This window comes from Oncorhynchus kisutch, linkage group LG13 (assembly GCF_002021735.2).
Source record: "Oncorhynchus kisutch isolate 150728-3 linkage group LG13, Okis_V2, whole genome shotgun sequence".
NCBI classification, from domain to species: Eukaryota; Metazoa; Chordata; class Actinopteri; order Salmoniformes; family Salmonidae; genus Oncorhynchus; species Oncorhynchus kisutch.
The window spans coordinates 61,737,018-61,752,972 of record NC_034186.2 but is presented as its reverse complement, the minus strand read 5'-3'; the positions used below and the strand labels follow the sequence as shown (position 1 = coordinate 61,752,972).

The 15,955-nt window shown below is 45.8% G+C and overlaps 1 pseudogene; it reads right to left on the bottom strand.

Moving 5' to 3' along the window:
* LOC109901720 (protein PTHB1-like) overlaps positions 1-15,955 on the bottom strand; it is a 117,683-nt pseudogene that overhangs the window by 88,852 nt on the left and 12,876 nt on the right.

Sequence of the window (15,955 nt, the reverse complement as noted above, 5' to 3'; positions counted from 1 at the left end):
CTCTTCCTTGAGCTGGCCGCCCGGCCAAACTAAGCAATCGTTGGAGGAGGTGCCTTGGTCAGGGAGGTGACCAAGAACCCGATGGTCACTCTGACAGAGTTCCTCTGTGGAGACGTGATAGGTGAGGTTAATTGAATGATAGACGTGTCCTTTTTTGTAGTTAATGTTTAGGCAATCATTTAAAGGATTCCACCCTGTCACTGGTGCCGACCTGACTAGAGATTTGGGAGAGAACGGGGAGTACGTCTCAAGGACAAGGTCACTATCTCTGTCGGCTGGGTAGTGAGACAGACAGTGTGTGTGTAGCAGGACATGTGTGTGCGTCTGTTTGTGTGCATGTGTGTGTGGGTATGTGTGTATGTGCGTCTGTTTGTGTGTGTATGTGTGTGCATATGGTTGTGTGAATGAGAAGTCAGTATAAAATGAATTGTTTTGTATTCTTGACTTCAGAACGTTCCCGTGAATAAACCTTTTTGACTATTTTAGCTGGGCCTCCGACTGTTTCATTCCACCAGGATCTTACACATTCTGGTTTGCAGACTGAGAGTAATATAATTAAATTGGGTGATGTACCTGGAGAACATAATTCTCTTATCAAGATGTGAGAACCTTCCAGAAGGACAACCATCTCAACAGCAATCCACCAATCAGGCCTTTATGGTAGAGTGGCCAGACGGAAGCCACTCCTCAATAAAAGGCACATGACAGCCCGCTTGGAGTTTGTCAAAAGGCACTAAAGGACTCTCAGACCATGAGAAACAAGATTCTCTGGTCTGATGAAACCAAGATTGAACTCTTTGGCATGAATGCCAAGCGTCACATCTGGAGGAAACCTGGCACCATGCTTACGGTGAAGCATGGTGGTGGCAGCATCATGCTTTGGGGATGTTTTTCAGTGGCAGGGACTGAGAAACTAGTCAGGATCGAGGGAAAGATGAAAGGAGCAAAGTACAGTGAGACCCTTGATGAAAGCCTGCTCCAGAGTGCTCAGGACCTCAGACTGGGGCGAAGGTTCACCTTCCAACAGGACAACAACCCTAAGCACACAGCCAAGACAACGCAGGAGTGGCTTTGGGATAAGTCTCTGAATGTCCTTGACTGGCCCAGCTCAAGCCCGGACTTGAACCCGATTGAACATCTCTGGAGAGACCTGAAAATAGCTGTGCAGTGACGCTCCCCATCCAACCTGACAGAGCTTGAGAGGATCTGCAGAGAAGAATGAGAGAAACTCCCTAAATACAGGTGTGCCAAGCTTGTAGCGTCATACCCAAGAAGACTCGAGGCTGTAATCGCTGTCAAAGGTGCTTAAAAAAAGTACTGAGTAAAGGGTCTGAATACTTACGTAAATGGGACATTTCCAGACTTTATTTTTAGTACATTTGCTATAATAAAACAAAACAACAGTATTGTGTGTAGATTGATGAGGAAAAACATTTGAATCCATTTTAGAATAAGGCTGTAACGTAACAAAACGTGGAAAAAGCCAAGGGGTCTGAATACGTTCTGAATACACTGCATATTGAAATATAGGCCTAAGTAAGTTATGGTATTAAACAGGACATTCAATGATGGTTACACAAGGATACTATACCAAGCCTACTAATGATAACGACATGACTTATTATTAGAATGATCATCATAATAAGTGTAATAATAACAATCAGAAGTAGATCAAGGAAAAGGAGGGTATAGGAGAGAGAACTGCATGCATATTATGTGACAAACAGGTGCTGTTAGATTACAATATCATTTTTCTGCCTGTTTGGAACAGTGTAAACAACACTAAATAAATTAGAAGTAATACCAGTCTGTTCTAATGAAAAAAAACTTGCAAAGCCTTTATTACAGCATAGCAAAGATTAAAAACAGCCAAATTGCTTTATCCGACATTTTGCTGTTGCATGAGGCTTGGTGCTGACGGAATCAGTAGGCTAATAAACAAACACTCAAACGGGTAAAAGAAGCAGGATCTATCATATTTGTGTCACAGCGGTCTAAGGCACTGCATCTCAGTGCTAGAGGCGACACTACAGACCCTGGTTCGATTCCAGGCTGTATCACAACTGGCAGTGATTGGGAGTCCCATAGGGCGGCGCACAATTGGCCCAGTGTCGTCCGGGTTAGGCCGTTGTTGTAAATAAGAATTTGTTCTTAACTGGCTTGCCCAGTTAAATAAAGGTGTCTTGTGCACCATTAAAACAATGATAATTGCGACTGCTCGACTTAAGAAATCTCGGTTGACCAACAGCCTATCGACCAAACAATCCAATAAATAGGATCAGCTCTACCAAAATGACACAATACATTATTTACCATTCATTTCTATTGGGTATAAAACAATACAAAACACAACCAAAACGAACTGCAAATCCATTTGTAGAATCACAATCTTGATTGCGTACTAGGAATATGGGATCAAATACATGTATGTTAAAGTTTCTAACTTTGGTTTTACTGGGCTAGGAGCCATAAGTTTCTATCTTCTCTGCTCAGCTGTTCATCTCGTCTAGTCAGGTCAGGTCAGGGTAGATCCACCCAGAGGAGAGTGTATGGTATGAAACAGGAACACTAGTCGGGGGGCTGAAGAGGAAAAAGCTGAAAGATTCTACAAGCAGTCGGAGGCCCTCCGAATTCTCAGACCCCCACAGTTGATTCCATCTGACCCCCACCCCACCACTACCCCCTGAACTCACCTAACCCTACACTCTATCAGAGGGTAAGAGAGCGAGAGCGAGAAAATAGGCAAAACTATCGTTAACGTTACTGAAACCAGGGGTTAAGGAGAGGACTGGTGTCTGTGGTCCGGTGACCGCCTGTTAGTTCTCCTCATGGGATCAGCAGTGGACTCATGGCTGTATGAATTATTAAAAACACACACACACATACACAGCATAATTTTTCATCACTGTTTGTGTTGTAAATAATTGTTGTAAATTGCAGTGTGATTATGGCCATTACGCTGCGATGACATTTAGTACTAGAGTCCACCACTCCCTTATCTGTTTTGATCGTCCAGCTGTAAGACATTGTAAAATCATTTCCTCTCAGGGATTTGGGTGGATTTCTCATGGTGATAACCATGACAACTGGTGATCATCAATAATAACACGCTAATAATAACAAACCTGGCATATGGGCTTCAAAGAGTGTGTGTGTACGCGAGTATGCCTGAGGGCGAGAGAGAGTAGAGCTCAGCGGAGTGAGAGAGATAAAAAAAATATTTTAAACATTTAACCTTTATTTAACTAGGCAAGTCAGTTAAGAACAAATTCTTATTTTCAATGACGGCCTAGGAACAGTGGGTTAACTGCCTGTTCAGGGACAGAACAGCTCAGGGGTTTGAACTTGCAACCTTCTGGTTACTAGTCCAACGCTCTAACCACTAGGCTACCCTGCCGCCCCAGAATGAAGGCTATACGTATGTTCTATGTAGAATGTGATCTGTAAGGTTGCGTGGAGGATGAGTGTGTAACTGTGTGTGCTATGCAAATGTATGTGTTTGTTCTGGGAGGACCCAGAGAGAGGCTCATCTAGTTGGTGCTGACAGAAGGGCTCTTTAGAATGGAGCCAACAGAGCAGAGCTACAGAGAGACACACGGGGACACTCATCCATGGAGCTCCATCTGAGTGCTTCCACCCCTCCCTTTCAATTTAGAGTCCCACTCTCCTCTCCTCCTTCCATGCCCAGGTAAAGGCCTACAGGGGTATCTGTTACCTTATCAGATCAGTGGAATCTGAGCACACACTGTGTGTTTAAGTGTATCGGCGTAAAATTACCATCAACTTTGGGGTCCATTTCAGATAAGTCAATTGAAGAGATGAGTGGGAATTCATGAATGGAAAAACTACTAACTTCTTCTTTTGTTAAATGTGGGGGTTGGCATTTGAATTTTATTTCCTAAATTGACAGAATAGAAATGATCCAATCCTAGTAACCGTACACAACCACCTAATTCATGGCAACACCAACACACCAAACACAGCAGCAGTGGGTGCCATGGTAATGAGTGGGGGTGTAATCACGGGAAGTTAGCAAGCCTGACAGCCACGGGGGAACAGGAGAGCTGGGCGGCCCACTTCAACGTCACATCCTGGTACACCAGCAGCATGTTGTTATGGTTACCGACCAGGGTGTTGGTGGTGCCTTTAGACACTGGGAAGAGAAGGAGGGGTCAGAGGTTAGATCAGTCACAGGAGACGCATGAAACTTAATGAAAAGTGCTTTATAAATACAGTCCTTCTATCCATCAGTCATCAATGGGATGTCGATTTACTCTGAGTTGCTTTGGCAGGCAAGAAGCCAGTCCATAAATGACGACAAACCTTAAATGAATATTTAACCATTTAGAAAGCAAAAAGATCTCAAAAGTCATTACAAATGAATTAAACAAGGCCTAGTTCTGGGGTGAGGATGTGTCTTTGAGGTAGAAGATTCATTTGTGAGAACACACATGGTTAAACCCCAGGTTGACCTGAAATGGTCTAGCATGAAAACGCCTTTTGGTTTGGCCACACACACAGAAGCATTTAGAGTGACTGCCACCGCGGGAGATCTGAGAGGCACACGCAACACACGCCTAGCCAACCTCATTGGGATAGAGGGCAGGGGCGGGCAAGGCCAAAATGACAGACACAGTTTAAATATGACTCCCTCCATCCACTACATATAGCGCCATTTGTTTTTTCTCCTCTTTTGCTCCCTCTGGTTCGTTCTGTTCTTCCACTGTGGTCAGGGACTGTATTAATAGCAGCGTATCAGACAGACATGTGGCAATCGTTTCCCTGAACACACCTTACCCTGAGGTGTATCTGTGTGTGTGTACACTAATTATAAGTGATTATTATCAATGCTGGGGTTAAGTGGCTGTATTATCACTAGAGGGAAAAACAGAGGATGAGAGAGAGAGAGAAGAGAGAAGAGAGAGGCAAAGAAACGAGGAAGAGAGAGAAAAGGAGAATGCGAGCCAAAAAAGGCAGCTGCATAGCGGAGGGCCAGAGGGGGAAACCTGTGAAATATTGAGAGCGGGCCGGTAAACTGCTAAAGTTCCAGCCAAAACAATGTGAAAGTCAGCAGCCCGGAAAGTTCCTCTCCCTCTCTCTCTCTGTATTGAAAACCAAACCGCAGCAGATTACAATAGCGGGAAGCCATTTGCCATACTATCCGGGTGGCTGCTGAAAACACAACCAGAGAAATCTATCGAGGACTGTGATCGATGTCACTTGGGATCCTGGCCTTTACAGAGGAACAATGCAAATGGAATAGGAAGTGTGGTGTGTGTGTGTGCGCGCGCGTATACCAGGGGGAATTGTGCTCACAGGTCAAACATACCTCTATGAGGAATAGCAGGTGCCTCTGGTTTAAAAAACTTTTTTTTTAATCTCTCTCTCAAACACTCTGCTTCCCATCTTCCTCGTCCATCCCTCTCTCATGGCTTTCCTCCCTCCTTTCTCTCACCTATTTCCCTCCTCTCTCTCTCCCTCCCTCCCCCTTTCTCTCCCTCCATCCTTCCCTTGCCATCCCCCTCTCCATGTATATACAGGTAACTGCCAAAATAAAGGAAACACTTGAGTAAAGGAGGGATACAAAGTATATTGAAAGCAGGCACTTCAACACAGGTGTGGTTCCTGAGTTAATTAAGAGATGAACATCCCATCATGCCTAGGGTCATGTATAAAAAATTTACAGTTGCCCATTATTTTGGCTATCATGGCTAGAAGAGATCTAAGTGACTTTGAAAGAGGGGTCTTAAAGGAGCATAGGGGATTTAAAGAGTGTTTATATGTATATCTCTCAGTCACCAGATCTCAACCAAACTGAACACTTATGGGCGATTCTGGCGCGCTACTTGAGACTGCGTTTTCCATCACCATCAACAAAACACCAAATGATGGAATGTCTTGTGGAAGAATGGTGTAGCATCCCTCCAACAGATTACCAGACACTTGTAGAATCTATACCAAGGTGCATTCAAGCGGTTCTGTTCGGCTCATGGTGGCCCCAACGCCCTACTAATACACTTATGTTAGTGTTTCCTTTATTTTGGCAGTTACCTGTAATTGAGCTCAGCTGGAGAGAGGTGTGTTGGCTGGAACCCATTAGTGGGCCCTGCGATAGTGGGATTAACATGGAACACGCAGACCCCTGATCCACAGGGCATTCCGCCAGTAGAACATGCTGTGTGTGTGCATGTGCGTGTGCTTATGCAGGTGACGGTGCTGTGTGTTGCATGTTCGAGGTGCTACATATGCTAAATATGGATCCGATTAGAGCGTGCCTTGCTCTGTGACATTTCCTACTTCCTCTGGTTGGAGTGGTATGTTGGGAGTCAGTCAGGACAGATAGATGCACTGTGTAGAGCTGTACTCCGGTCCCTCATTAAACCCAACCCAGGAGCCGAGACTCCCTATCAGATGAACCTGAGCTCACAGACAAACACTCATTCTGCTACCGACACGCACACTGGACAGGCATGGGGAACGTCTTATCACCACTAGAAATATTTGTTAGATCAGTATCCACATGGCAGACCTAAAACAAAGACTGGATAGAAGAGTCAGCAATAATATTCATCAATTATATGGTGGATGGATATCTGCTATGTCATACAATATGCCCTACAAATAATGTGTCTGATATCAAGCAGTAAATAAGCTAATGATATCAAGCAGTAAAACAGTATGTTATGTGAGGAAGCAGCTAGAGCTGTACCATTACCTGAGGGACAGGGGAGGAAGCACTAGGGCTCTACCATTACCTGAGGAGTATGGGAGGAAGCAGCTGGTGTTGTACTCCAGTTTCTTCATGAAGAGGATATGTCTGTTGTCTTTGAGAAAGTATAGATTCCTCTTGCCGCAAACAAAGATGGAGGACGAGGACGGAGAGAAGGAGGGGACACTGAGGTCCAAGGCCTGCTCCCCCAGGACCAGGGTCCAGTCAGCCTGAGGGGGAAACACACACACCAACTTCTCTTCTCACCGTCAGTCTCTTCCCTGCAGTTTTGCTATGCTGCTCAGCATCCTGTCTGGTCTCTGCGTCCGTGGCCACCGCCAGCATCTCATACCTGGGCTAGGAACACTTCAGTTTAGACACACAATGTTCTCAGTGGTAACACTTCAGTTTAGACAAACACAATGTTCTCAGTGGTAACACTTCAGTTTAGACAAACACAATGTTCTCAGTGGTAACACTTCAGTTTAGACAAACACAATGTTCTCAGTGGTAACACTTCAGTTTAGACAAACACAATGTTCTCAGTGGTAACACTTCAGTTTAGACAAACACAATGTTCTCAGTGGTAACACTTCAGTTTAGACAAACACAATGTTCTCAGTGGTAACACTTCAGTTTAGACAAACACAATGTTCTCAGTGGTAACACTTCAGAAACACTTCAGCTGGACCCTCTGTCAGAAGCCCCAATGTCATAACAGACATCCATCTGTGTTATGACAACTAAAGTTTGTGCCACAAACCATTATTCAGGTACGCTAGTTAGCTAGCATCATGCTTTAACGTTCTCAAACAATGGCTTTATTAATAGCAGTATCATGACACTGATCTGGAGTCAGTCTACAGTAGTCTAGCAGTATGGCATTAATACAATCTGATTTCCAGTAAAAAGCTGGAACTGGCTATAGTAGCTACAGACATCTCACACACACTCAGTCACCTGGCCCCTCGGGAGGGGGAAGGAAAAGCTGCTAAGAATCAGATAATTACCTGAAGAGAAATCAGAACCTGCTAAGCCCTGATGTTTATGGAGCTGGAAACGACAGGAGACTATTTGCTCTGTGAGGGAGAAAGTATTTTTCTCTCTCGCTCTCTTGAGAAAAGAATGAAGGGATGAACATGTCCAAAGACAACAGCAAGCAGTGCCAATGGGAAGGTGGAGGAAGAGGAACCGGGACCTATTTTGCCGTTACTAGTTGCAGAGTGATTCAAATAGAGTACACTCCTGACAAATGCACATCGAATAAGTGCACTTTGGTTTGCATTCATACATTATTTTTGATAAGCTATAAGAAATCTGAAGGCCTCAATCCTAAATGGATGGGAGAGTTTGGCACCATCTAGCCAAGGCCTTTTAAGGGCAGAGTACTATGGTCAGGTATGTTGGTGAATGAGCTAGTGTGAATGAGACCTAACACATAGAATCACAAAGAGTGTGTGTGTGGCGAGTGCATGAGCGATGATAGAGTGCAAACCTTGAAGAAATGATTCACCAGCATGCACACTGGTTATAAATGGTGAGCACATTCAGAGTTCCACAGCTCAGGCCAGCCCAGCGGAGCAGGGAGGGTGTGTGTGTGTGTGTGTGTTTACATGAGTATAAATATGTGCATAATATGCATGCACGGTTGTGTGTATGAAATGTATGATCATGTGTACACACATCCCACGAGCCTCACCTTTAACCAGTTCAACCCACACAAACCCAGTCAACCGCTTCAGGTTGGATAGAGTCTCTCCGTGTCTCAGACAGCCCAGAGAGACACAGAGTGAGTGTGTGAAGCTGGTACATGGACGATAGATGGAGTGCAGGGATGTGTGTGTGTGTCACTCAGCAGCCAGCGTGGGACGTCTACAGCCAGAGGAAACAGCCCAGTCATTTATATGAAAGAGGATATCTACCCAATACTGCCCTGATACACAAACACAAAATCACATTCATTAACCCTCAAGCGGAGAGAAAATCAACATTACTGGCTAAACAAACCGAGGGAGTGGAACAGTTCCCTAGCTGACTGATATTATGCAGTACATGACACTCAGAGCAAGGCTATTTCTAACCAACATGCAGGATTTTCATTACCAAAATGTAGCTCTCTTCGTATCTACAGTTTTCATAACTTTTGATTGTAGATTTGATCAGAAAGTGGGATTCAAGCCACAGAGACCAAGTCTAGACACAGCCAAGTGTTAACTGGGGACATAGAGCACTTCATCCTGGGCAGAATTATTTTTATTAGAATTCATATATACAGTCTGAGAATTGAAGAGAGGGAGGAGGGGAAGGGGGGAAACGGGGGGGGGGGGGGGGGGGGGGGGGGTCAGCGTTTCCGCAGTGATATCTCGTCTGGGGAAGCTCTTGATAATCGGAGAAATCTGGGATAACAAACAGCTGGAAGGCCGGGTTTCACACACCGAAACACACACACTCTTCGGCCTTTCCCCAATTTCCATCCGGTTTTAGCAGGAGTGTTAAAAAGGAAAATCCCAGCGTGTGTTTGTAGAGGAAGGTAACTGTGATTATTGTGGAGGTGCGATGATCGGCCAAAGCAGAGGAAAATAAAGACAGGGCTTACATGGGGAGCTGTGGCGATCAATGAGTGGAAATTTCATTAGGATGTGAAAATGTTAACTTAGCACCGAGAATAACCAGACTCAGCTGTGGCAATAGGGCCCGATACACCCAATCTGCCATCTGCAGTATCCCCTATTTACACACACACACACACACACACACACACACACACACACACACACACACACACACACACACACACACACACACACACACACACACACACACACACACACACACACACACACACACACACACACACACACACACACAAACACACACACACACACACAGATGGAGGCGCACACATGCAGAGACAAGCAAAAACACACACAGAACACTCTCCCCTATTATTTAAAGATGGTGCAGTGGTTTGTGGTGTTAGGAGGACTAGAAAATGGCCTCCCGTCTGCTGCACCACAGATGTATTTAAAGATATAGTGTGGAGTAGCAGGCAGGCAGACAGCCTTCAGAGGCGAAGAGTACACTTCTTCACTCACTCACTTTTTCATTCACTTACTTTCCCCTGAGGAGGGTGTGTGTGTATGTGTGTGCATGCTTTGCAGAACATGTGTGTGTTTTGCAGAGTATGTGTATCTTTTGCAGGGTGTGTGTATGTGTGTTTTTTGCAGTGTGTGTACCTGTAGCTCTCCACCTGTCGTGCTGAGGACACAGTGAGGAAGGTGTCAGTGCGGGAGCAGTAACACAGAGGACCAGGCAGGAGGAAGCCAGGGAGGAAATGGCCAAATGAGTAACTCTCCTGCTCAAAGAACATCAGCATGCCGTCCATGGACTGGATACACAGAGTGGTGGTCTGAGGGGAGAGAATAAAAGACAAACGTTACATGAGCATTGAATAAAGGTTAATTCAACACATAGGCTTAGGACATTAACACATGACAACCTGGTGGAATCATACTGGCATCACAGAAAAGTACACACAATGACAGAACATAGACCTGATTGCTGCCGGACTAAATGACTTGTAGAATGGTATACGTTCTGTGGAAAAATGTATGCAGCCTACAGTTCTGCTTGACTTGTTGGGGCGGCTCCGCTATGTTGTGGTGGTGGGTTAGCTGCTCTGCTATGTTGTAGTAGTGGGTTAGCTGCTCTGCTATGTTGTAGTAGTGGGTTAGCTGCTCTGCTATGTTGTGTAGTAGTGGTGAGTTAGCTGCTCTGCTATGTTGTGTTGTAGAAGTGGGTTAGCTGCTCTGCTATGTTGTATTAGTGGGTTAGCTGCTCTGCGATGTTGTGTTGTAGTAGTGGGTTAGCTGCTCTGCTATGTTGTAGTAGTGGGTTAGCTGCTCTGTTATGTTGTGGTGGTGGGTTAGCTGCTCTGCTATGTTGTAGTAGTGGGTTAGCTGCTCTGCTATGTTGTAGTAGTGGGTTAGCTGCTCTGCTATGTTGTAGTAGTGGGTTAGCTGCTCTGCTATGTTGTAGTAGTGGGTTAGCTGCTCTGCTATGTTGTGGTGGTGGGTTAGCTGCTCTGCTAAGTTGTGTTGTAGTAGTGGGTTAGCTGCTCTGCTATGTTGTAGAAGTGGGTTAGCTGCTCTGCTATGTTGTAGTAGTGGGTTAGCTGCTCTGCTAAGTTGTGTTGTAGTAGTGGGTTAGCTGCTCTGCTCTGCTATGTTGTAGTAGTGGGTTAGCTGCTCTGTTATGTTGTGGTGGTGGGTTAGCTGCTCTGCTATGTTGTACTAGTGTGTTAGCTGCTCTGCTATGTTGTAGTGGTGTGTTAGCTGCTCTGCTATGTTGTAGTAGTGGGTTAGCTGCTCTGCTATGTTGTGTTGTAGTAGTGGGTTAGCTGCTCTGCTATGTTGTAGTAGTGGGTTAGCTGCTCTGTTATGTTGTGGTGGTGGGTTAGCTGCTCTGCTATGTTGTAGTAGTGTGTTAGCTGCTCTGCTATGTTGTAGTGGTGTGTTAGCTGCTCTGATATGTTGTAGTAGTGGGTTAGCTGCTCTGCTATGTTGTGGGGGTGGGTTAGCTGCTCTGCTATGTTGTAGTAGTGGGTTAGCTGCTCTGCTATGTTGTAGTAGTGGGTTTGCTGCTCTGCTATGTTGTAGTAGTGGGTTAGCTGCTCTGCTATGTTGTAGTGGTGGGGTAGCTGCTCTACTATGTTGTGTTGTAGTGGTGGGTTAGCTGCTCTGCTATGTTGTAGTGGTGGGGTAGCTGCTCTGCTATGTTGTGTTGTAGTAGTGGGTTAGCTGCTCTGCTATGTTGTAGTAGTGGGTTAGCTGCTCTGCTATGTTGTAGTAGTGGGTTAGCTGCTCTGCTATGTTGTGGTGGTGGGTTAGCTGCTCTGCTATGTTGTGGTGGTGGGTTAGCTGCTCTGCTATGTTGTAGTAGTGGGTTAGCTGCTCTGCTATGTTGTGGTGGTGGGTTAGCTGCTCTGCTATGTTGTAGTAGTGGGTTAGCTGCTCTGCTATGCTGTAGTGGTGGGGTAGCTGCTCTGCTATGTTGTGTTGTAGTGGTGGGTTAGCTGCTCTGCTATGTTGTAGTGGTGGGGTAGCTGCTCTGCTATGTTGTGTTGTAGTAGTGGGTTAGCTGCTCTGCTATGTTGTGTTGTAGTAGTGGGTTAGCTGCTCTGCTATGTTGTAGTAGTGGGTTAGCTGCTCTGCTATGTTGTAGTAGTGGGTTAGCTGCTCTGCTATGTTGTGTTATAGTAGTGGGTTAGCTGCTCTGCTATGTTGTGTTGTAGTAGTGGGTTAGCTGCTCTGCTATGTTGTGTTGTAGTAGTGGGTTAGCTGCTCTGCTATGTTGTAGTAGTGGGTTAGCTGCTCTGCTATGTTGTAGTAGTGGGTTAGCTGCTCTGCTATGTTGTGGTGGTGGGTTAGCTGCTCTGCTATGTTGTGTTGTAGTGGTGGGTTAGCTGCTCTGCTATGTTGTGTTATAGTAGTGGGTTAGCTGCTCTGCTATGTTGTGTTGTAGTAGTGGGTTAGCTGCTCTGCTATGTTGTGTTTTAGTAGTGGGTTAGCTGCTCTGCTATGTTGTAGTAGTGGGTTAGCTGCTCTGCTATGTTGTAGTAGTGGGTTAGCTGCTCTGCTATGTTGTAGTAGTGGGTTAGCTGCTCTGCTATGTTGTGTTGTAGTGGTGGGTTAGCTGCTCTGCTCATTTGTCTCCTGCTGAATCTGATATGTCCATTAACACCTCTCGACCTGAGCAGGCCTGTTCACAGCAGCCTTACACAGCTTTAGGTCTGCGTTTGTGTGTGGAGTGCTTGGAATGGCCCACTGAGTTTTATGGCAGAGAAAATCTGAGATGGCTGAGTACACACACACACACAAAGAGCCATAACACAGAGTGGCTGTGAGAGCAGAGAACTATAATTAGGCCTCTACACGCTATTAAAAATCACACACATCAATGAGGGGTCAGGGAGTACCACCTGCAGAGCAGATACACACATACACAATAATAAACACGTGTGGGTGTGTGCTTCACCAGCTATTCTGGTCATCCCCCTTTGGTGAACTGGGCTCAGGGTGGGAGGTCAGTAAAACACCGAAGGACAAGGCCACTCACACAATTACCTCGCCCTGTGTGTGTGAGTGTATCACACGTATGGTGTGTGTGCATGTATGTGTGTGTCTTCTCTCACGCTTGTGAGTTTGTCTACGCCCGTACTAAATATATAAAAAAACGCTCTTCTAGCTCTTTTAAACATTATTCCAGCACGTCTACCCTTAGCAGAGACATACAGAGGAAACCAGCCCTACTAATAGCATTAATAGAACATGCTGTTACACAGGTTGAGCCCAAGGACAAAGCACAGAGGCTGGCAGGACAGAGCAGAGCAGTGCAATGGTTCTTTGGGCCTGGGTTCTGGGTGGAGTGTGGGCCAGGTGCTGCTTATAATGGCCCACGCTGTTTGTGAGTGTGTGTGGCCCGATTCTGACCCAAACCGAGCCTAGCCATTAGGGCGGTATTACTACAACACCGCTATTACAGCGCCTACAGTCATTCCATGGTCAGGAACTATTATGGGTGCTCACATTTAGAGCAAGGTCCTACACACACAAATTTCAGATGAATACACTCACTCAGATGACAAGTGTGTAAGGTGGTGTGTAGGAGCCGATTCCACAGGCTGTGCTGCTCCCTGGTGGTGGTGTGTGGTAGTGTAACCCTGGAGCAGAATCTTCTTGTCCTCTTATTTATAGGAACCTCATTGTAATCCACTCTCTCTCTCTCCCAACACTAACAGGAGAGGGACACGACTATACTGAGAGTGTGTGAGAGAGAGAGAGAGACTCAAGAGAGTAAGAAAGAGATGGAGAGAAATGGAAAGGTAGGAGGGACAGATAAAAAAAAGATGGAGCTGGAGGGTAGGGCTGCCATCTTATTGGCTCTTAACCAATCGTGCTATTCTGTTAGTTTTTTCGCATGGTTCGTAACTTGTTTTGTACATAATGCTGCTGCTACCGTCTCTTATGACCGAAAAGAGCTTCAGGACATCAGAATTGGGATAACTCACTTAAAATGTTTCTTCAATAAGTCGGACGTGAGGGAAATGCTACAGACAACCGACCAGGCCTAGATCCCTGTGATTCGCTGGAAAAGGAAATGTAGGTTTCGCAGAAAGAGATCAGGATGCCTTGTGAGGATCAGGTTAAGAGTGGCTAATATGCCCTTTCCTTCCGTTCTTCTAGCTAACGTTCAATCGCTGGAAAATAAATGGGACGAACTGAAAGCACGTATATCCTAACGGGACATTAAAAACTGTAATATCTTATGTTTTACCGAGTCGTGGCTGAACGACGTCATTAAGATCATACAAGCTTGCGGGTTATACACTCCATCGGCAGGACAGAACAGCAGCCTCTGGTAAGACACGGGGCGAGGGCCTATGCATATTTGTAAACAATAGCTGGCACACGATATCTAAGGAAGTCTCAGGGTTTTGCTCGCCTGAGGTAGAGTATCTCATGATAAGCTGTAGCCCACACAATCTGTATTTTTCGTACATACCACCACAGACCAAGGCTGGCACTAAAACCGCACTCAATGAGCTCAATACCCCCATAAGCAAACAGGAAAACACTCATCCAGAGGCAGCACTCCTAGTGGCCGGGGACTTTAATGCAGGGAAATTTAAATTAGTTTTACCTCATTTCTATCAGCATGTTAAATGCGCAACCAGAGGGAAGAAAATCTAGATAACCTTCAATCAACACACAGAGATTCGTACAAAGCTCTCCCTCGGCCTCCATCTTACCATAACTCTATCCTCTTGATTCCTGTTAGCAAGCAAAAAATTAAAGTAGGAAGCACCAGTGACCACTATATGAAAGTGGTCAGATGAAGCAGATGCTAAACTACAGGACTGTTTTGCTAGCACAGACCAGAAAATGTTCCCGGGATTCTTCCGATGGCATTGAGGAGTACACCACATCAGTCACTGGCTTTATCAATAAGTGCATCGAGGATGTCATCTCCACAGTGACTGTACCTACATACCCCAAACAGAAGCCATGGATTACAGGCAACATCCGCACTGAGCTAAAGGGTAGAGCTGCCGCTTTCAAGGAGCAGGAATCTAACCCGGAAGCTTATAAGAAATCCCTCTATGCCCTCTGACTAACCATCAAACAGGCAAAGCGTCAATACAGGACTAAGATTGAATTGTACTACACCGGCTACGACGCTCGTCGGATGTGGCAGGGCTTGCAAACTATTACAGCCGAGAGCTGCCCAGTGACACGAGCCTACCATACAAGATAAATAACTTCTATGCTCGCTTCAAGGCAAGTAACACTGAAACATGCATGAGAGCATCATTTGTTCCAGACGACTGTGTGATCATCCTCTCCGCAGCCGATGTGAATAAGACCTTTAAACAGGTCAACATTCACACGGCCGCTGGGCCAGGCGGATTACCAGGACGTGTACTCCGAGCATGCACTGACAAGTGTCTTCACTGACCATTTCAACCTCTCCCTGTCTGAGTGTGTAATACCAACATGTTTCAAGCAGACCACCATAGTCCCTGTGCCCAAAAACACTAAGGTAACCTGCCTAAATGACTACCGACCCGTAGCACTCACATCTGTAGCCATGAAGTGCTTTGAAAGGCTGGTCATGGCTCATATCAACACCATTATCCCAGAAACCCTAGACCCACTCCAATTTGCATACTGCACCAACAGATCCACAGATGATGCAATCTCTATTGCACTCCACACTGCCCTCACTCACCTGGACATACGGAACACCTATGTGAGAATGCTATTCAGTGCCCTCAAAGCTCATCACTAAGCTAAGGATCCTGGGCTAACACTACTCCCTCTGCAACTGGATCCTGGACATCCTGTCTGGCCACCCCCAGGTGGTAAGGATAGGTATCAACCTATCCGCTACGCTGATCCTCAACACAGGGGCCCCTCAGGGGTGCATGCTCAGTCGCCTCCTGTACTCCCTGTTCACTCATGACTGCACAGCCAGGCATTACTCCAACACCATTATTAAGTTTGTTGATGACACAACAGAGTGATCACCGACAACGATGAGAGCCTATAGGGAGGAGGTCAGAGACCTGACCGTGTGGTGTAAGGACAACAAACTCTCTCTCAACGTGATCAAGACAAAGGAGATGACTGTGGACTAAAGGAAAAGGAGGACAGAGCAGGCCCCCATTCTCATTGACAAGGCTGT